Source organism: Hyposmocoma kahamanoa, unplaced genomic scaffold (genome assembly GCF_003589595.1).
Source record: "Hyposmocoma kahamanoa isolate Upper Pololo Valley unplaced genomic scaffold, ASM358959v1 76, whole genome shotgun sequence".
Taxonomy (NCBI): domain Eukaryota; kingdom Metazoa; phylum Arthropoda; class Insecta; order Lepidoptera; family Cosmopterigidae; genus Hyposmocoma; species Hyposmocoma kahamanoa.
Window position 1 is genome coordinate 3,705,370 of NW_020653900.1, and position 6,858 is coordinate 3,712,227.

Here is a 6,858-nt window from a genome sequence, read left to right on the forward strand (position 1 = left end):
AGGGCAACGTTATTGGTCGAATATCTAACGATAGGAACCATAATGAATATCAAATATCTAATATATAATCTGTTGCTACTGAATATCAAATAATATTACTTACAATTTTTATTACCGAGTGTGTGTGTGTCTAATCATTTGTAAGTGTTTTTAACCATCTTATTTAGAATATATATAATAGTTCTTTCTGTCTCTTTTGTCGTGTTTGTTATTTTAATATTCAGGTAACGTTCCTCTTTTTTATTTCATTGAGAATATATAACAGTATCAAAAATAATCAATCAATATTTAGGTGTGATTTAATTTTTATTATATCTAAACAGTTCTCCTTAGAAGAATTTGACTATTAATAATTATAAGATTAATTAAATTTTTATTGAATTTATATTCAATTATTTTTTGTGAAATTACTCCACTAGTTTGTTATAATTATTAATACAAAGATCGAACACTCAGAAAAAAATTTTTATGAGTGTTTTTTCTGAGTGTTCGATCTTTGTATTAATAATTATAACAAACTAGTGGAGAAAAAATTTTTTATGAGTGTTTTTTCTGAGTGTTCGATCTTTGTATTAATAATTATAACAAACTAGTGGAGTAATTTCACAAAAAATAATTGAATATAAATTCAATAAAAATTTAATTAACACAGTGAATAGCGACATCTCTCGCCAGGACTGGTAGCTGTAAAGGTACTAACTGGGTAATAAATCTGTAATAGATTTCTCATAGATGGCGCTACGACTAAAAAGTCGTTGAAAGACCAAGTACAAAGACACGACGCAAACACATAGAAAAATTCGTGAGGTCCGTTGGTTCGTTCCGTGGCTTAGTTGGTATAGCGTCTGGCACGGTATGCAAGAAGACGTCGGTTCGAATCCGACCGGATCGAAGGAATTTTTTCTGAGTGTTTTTTCTGAGTGTTCGATCTTTGTATTAATAATTATAACAATTATAAGATTTTCATTGAAAAATAAAACCCACCTCAAAAGTTTGCATATCGGCTTTTTTCGATTTCCATGTGATCCCCTCATCAGAGTCTGACTTCCTGGTGACAATGGAACTGTTACGGACTCCTTTGTACATTTTATATTTTCTGTTCTGGTTGTCAGGGAGACGGTGATTTGTTGATTACACGTATTGTGTCAAGTGAAAAGTCGATTTTTATTTACGGAAAATATTTAATAATTTGTGATAGCCGAAACGAACAGACAGCATCAGGGACAACCTCGAGAGTAGACCCTTTCAAACAAAAGAAGAATTTTCAAAATCGGTGCACAATTGATGGAGAAATTGGTGAATACATGGACATGCCTATAAAATTTGAGGATTTCCTTCGATTTTCATGGGATCCCCTTATCAGATTCTGACTTGGTGCCAATGGGACCACCCCGAGAGTGCCTCCTTTCAAACAAACAAGAATTTTCAAAATCGATCCACAATTGACGGAGATATCTGAAAACATACATAAAACATATGTACAGCCGAACGTATAACATCCTCCTTTTTTTTAAGTCGGTTAAAAATATTACTAATACGCTCTAACAGCAACTAAAGTCTGCTACCAGTCATAACAAAACGTTAATTTAATTACTTTACTGAAATGAGGTTTATTTAAGTTAAATTAGATTGAACATAAACATTATTAAAAATATTGTACAAGTTTTGTTTTACGTAATATGTACTTGGTTTCAAGGTCCACAGCTTCGCTCCTGAATACAGTCCTATGTACAGTGTTCGTAGGCGTGCCGAGTTCGTCCCCGTCGATTTCATCGGAGCTAACGGCTTCAAAGTATACCCTCGCATTAAACATCGAAGTTTCATGGAAAATAGGAATGCGAGTGCAATGTTGTAGAAATTGTTACCTGTGAACCGTGTGATTGTTGCATTTGACATGCGATTGCGTGGCCACTATCAGGTTTTAAATTATTTTTCTTATTATTATAGAGATTTATTAAAAATGATAACAATAACGCCCCCAAAAGATCACGATTAGAGTTAGTTATCTACGTTGAAACCCCAAGCGTTTGTATTATATATATAAGTAATTAATAGAATAGATGGAAATAATTAGGTACAACAACAGGGGTTGTATAATTAATGAACAATTGAATTTTGCATCATCAACTTTATTATTTTCGGGTTTCAACAATAGCAACACTGGGGGTAGCGGGGTATAAATACACCAACCGTTCTGAACGAACTCGATACACGGATGACATCCCCTTGGCGGAAGGGGCCACACTGGCCTTGTACGCCAACGACGCCGCGTACCTTACCACCTCCATCACCGCGTCTCACGCGGCGCTCAAGATGCAGCGCCAACTGGACATGCTTCCTCCCTGGCTGGATAACTTGCAACTCTCGGTCAACGTCACCAAAAACCCAGGCGATCAGCGTGAGCAACTCGAAGAAGATGCCACCGAAGCTGACACTGATTGGCCAGACTATCGAGTGGCCACCCACGATGAAATACCTAGGGGTGACAATCGATAGAAGACTTTCTATGGCCCATCACATCAAGAACGTCGTGCAGAACACCCGCGCAGCCTGCGCACTCCTGCGACCGATTCTCAAGTCCCGACGCCCACTACGAGTGAAACTCGGAGTGTATAAGACGTACATCAAATCCCGCCTAACATATGCAGCCCCAGCATGGTACGTGCTGGTAGGAGAGTGCAACTGGCAGCGACTCAGAGCTCAACAGTCGCTGACCTTGCGGTGCATCACAGACGCCTCACGATATGTGGGAAATGACGTCATCCAACGGGACTTGAGCATGGAGAGCTTCGACAGCTTTGTGGATCGCCTGGCCAAGACCATGTTCCGGCGCGCCGGACAATCCCTGTATAGCCATATACAGGGACTGGCACCACACCGAGCCCAACACCCTGACCAGAAATTGCTTCCAAGGTACCTACTTGGGCCCGAGGAAGCCCCACCGGAGCAGACACCAGCTGCTGAAGATGGTTGAAACCTGCCGGCCTACCGGCAGGGATTCCCGTCTGAAGCAGTTCACCCTACTGTGACACCCAAGGATTATACCCAACCCCAGGACCCGCTCGTCTCCACGAGTCGCGATTGACCCCGCCGAAAGAGGTCGACGCCTCCAACGGCCCCCTCAAACCCGCTGACGCTAGTTTTGAGACAACTACGGCAGCACAAGCTCACTCTTCGGCCGAGAGTGGAGCAGTCAACAGCGCCTGAGGATGCCTCGTGGAGAGGCGAAACACGTGTCGGGTATATTTTTGGTGATGGTTTGTGACTATAGTTGCGCTTGTGTTATTTATTTTATTAATTTTATGCGGAGGGAGGGTGGCATAATTAACTGCATGAAAAAATATTCAACACATGCGCAGCTATTTTGCACGATTTCACCTTCACTGGGTTCGCGGAGTAGCAAATTAACTTACTTCCATTTTTGTTATATATTTGTATGGCATCCTCTGTCACCAACATCAAAGACAATGTCAAAGTATTCATTTTGCTCTCATGTAATAATAATAATAATAATAATATAAGTTCTTTATTCAGACAGCTAGGATCCATTTGTTAGTATTACAAAACATCTTAAACACACTAATGTTAGTAGTACAGTAAAAAAGAAAAGTAATAAAATTGAGTAGGCTAAAAATACAGTAATAATGTAACCAGTTAATGATTATATACTTGTATATACAATCATCAACCGGTTTACATGTTTGTATATGGGGGAGTCAGGTTTTTCCGCAAACACCTCCAGAATACTGTTGGTGCTGGCCCGCATCCTTGTCATCAGCGAGGCAGCTCTTTTCCGCATGATAGCGTGAAAACCATCAGTGCGTGCCTCGGCTAACATTTGTGATGCGCTACAGCAGCGGGGCAGCCCCATCAGAGCTCGAAAACCATTATTATACTGAACTCTCAGGGCACTAAGCGATTTCTGAGTACAGTTAAACCACAGGCTGCTCGTATAAAAGCTCTGGCAGTACGCTTTGAAGAGCGTGATCTTTACTTGATCCGAGCAACGAGCAAACCTGCGGGCCAACATGTTACATCTCACCGCCAGTGCCCTGCGTTCTCTCTCTATGTCTATGTGATCTCTAAGGTCGTCGGTCAGGTAATGCCCTAAATATTTAAAGTGATACACTCTATGTAGTGGAATACCGTTGAGAATAATTGGCGGCACCTCTTCAGGTACCATTTCAGGTCTTTTACCGACAGCCTTAAAGATCAAATATTCACTTTTTTTTACATTATATTGTAGCCCATGAGTTGTCGCATAAGACTCGCATATTTTTAGGAGCCTTCTTAGTGCTCTCACCGTTGGGCTCAGCAACACCATGTCATCCGCATAGCTGATGCTGTTTACACAAACACCATCCACGTGGCATCCGACATGTGTGCTACAGAGCTCACCGATGAGCCCATCCATATACAGATTGAAGAGCTTGGGCGAAGACAACCCCCCTTGTCTCACTCCGCTCTCCAACCCATAAGTATCTGAAAACTCGCCAGCCCACCGTATGCTATTGGTCTGATTTGTGTACCAGTACTGGAATACACTTATCAGCTCAACAGGAATGTTCCTATCCCTCATCTTCTTCCACAAGACATCGTATGAAACTAAGTCGAAAGCTTTGGAGAGGTCTAGGAAACATGCGTACACATTAGTGCTGCGATCAGTGTAGTACCGGACAGCATGCTTAAGGCCCAAAATGGCACTTTCTGTCGAAAGCCCTGGTTTGAAACCAAATTGTGCGTCATGACAATGTATATATTCGTCAAGTTGAGCGTTAAGCATGCTATCCAATACCTTTGCGAGAACATTCGCCAAGGAAATTGGTCTGTAGTTCATCTTGTCTGCAATATCTCCAGTTCCGTCTTTTACTATGGGTACAACGATAGTGTTTATTAAGTCCGTTGGTAAGTACGCATGGCTTAGACAAAGTGTGTAGAACACAGACAAGACTCGCGGCAAATGAACCCCAGCATTCTTCAGGTGCTCGATACTGAGACAGTCACAACCAGGCGATTTGCCTCTGGCCATGGTTCGAATAATGGCTGCTACTTGCTTAGGTGTAAATTTAATCGACATCTTGTCATGACTCGTCTCAGCATCGATCACCGAATGCGACGGACCCAAAGGCGATTTTACTTGGAAATGCTCTCTAAATACTTCAGCAATATCCCTGGGTTCACTCAAACCCGCCACGCTCGTGGGGAGACTAGGCTTCAAATTAAGCTTATTTGTAGCTTTCCAGAATTTGCTAAAATGGTTTGACTTTCGATGAGTTGCGAGTGTATCCATCTTAATTTGGTCTTGGTGTTTTAAGCACCATTTTAGCTTACTTTTAAATATTTTACGAGACTCGCACATTTCGTCATAAACTTTACCTTGAGTAGGTTTATGATACCAAAGCCACATTTCGTATTTCAGCCTAGCCTCTCCGTGCGCGCTACGGACATATTTATTCCAGCCGCATACACGTTTTTTTCGACTGGAGTGGGTTACATGTTTGACATGGGTTTGTATAGCGGTATCAGAAAGAATATCAACAATGTCGATATACATTTCATTTATTATATTTTTGTGCACTTCACAATGACAAAGGCTATTACAGCATTCGGCTAATTCTTGAGGAAAATCAATTTCGCGTAATTTACTATTACATATGCTACGGTACATATCTATCTGTTCACTATTTCTATCTCCCCATATTATTTTATTACATTGGTGCATGTTCTGTCTTCTTTTAGTTCTTATCATGCTAAAATTACATTCTATAATAAGTGGTAAATGATCAGACGAGTACACATTATAGTCTATATTGACACTAGCAACAGTACGCCAGGCGCTCTGTGTGACCACACAATGGTCCAACCAACTCCTACTACCATTAGAATCGCTTACAAAAGTGTGATTATCAGAGGTTAAGCCTAGAAGTTCTAAATCAGCACATATCCACGATTGTTCCGAACAGAAGTTAATCAATTCATTGCAAAATGATTCACCTGGGTGAGCGTTAAAGTCTCCTAACATGTACACGACTTCCACATCACTATTTTCCACGACCGCACTAATCACACTAAGGCACTCAGTGAAAGTTGTTAAATTATCTACTCTGTCTGTGGGCATATACACGCTGAAAACCACAAATGAGCGTTCGCCTTCCGTCACTTTTATAGCCACAACACGTGAGCTGTTGCACTCCAGCACTGACACGGCCTGAAATATACCCTTACGCCACAGTAATAATGGCTAATTTGACTTCACATGGCTACTTGTATTCGATGTTGGGTGTTTGATGTATTTGGAAAAATATTTGACGTACAGATAAACATGCAAACACTGACATGATATGATCGTCAACACATGCAGCCAAATGGAGTTAAAATAATTAATATTACCATATTGTGGACGGTTTACTTGCGTATTTGCTTATTTGGCTCCTTTGATGTGCGTCGAGCAACCGACCGGCGCACGGTAAGGGCGCGTCGTCATTATGCCGTAACGTTTTATTTATCGTTCGACGACTGACGCGTCTAGCCTTTTCCCATATCACGACTATCTGTCGTGACTGTGTCGTGCACGTTTATTTATCGTTGAATGACTATTGTGTGTAGCTGTTCCCACTAGACCATGACGACAATTTATCAGTTCGCGGCAGCCACCTTGTCGTTTAAAATGACTACCTGTTCTCACATTTTTATCGTTTTTATCGTCAGACGACGTCGTTCTTGCTTTTTCCATTATCACGACAATCTGTCGTCGTAACGTCAAAAAAGTTGTGAACGACCGTTAATCGTATTTTACTATATATGAACAACTTCATTTAAATATACAAACTGCACGACTATCTGTCGTCACGAAAAAAT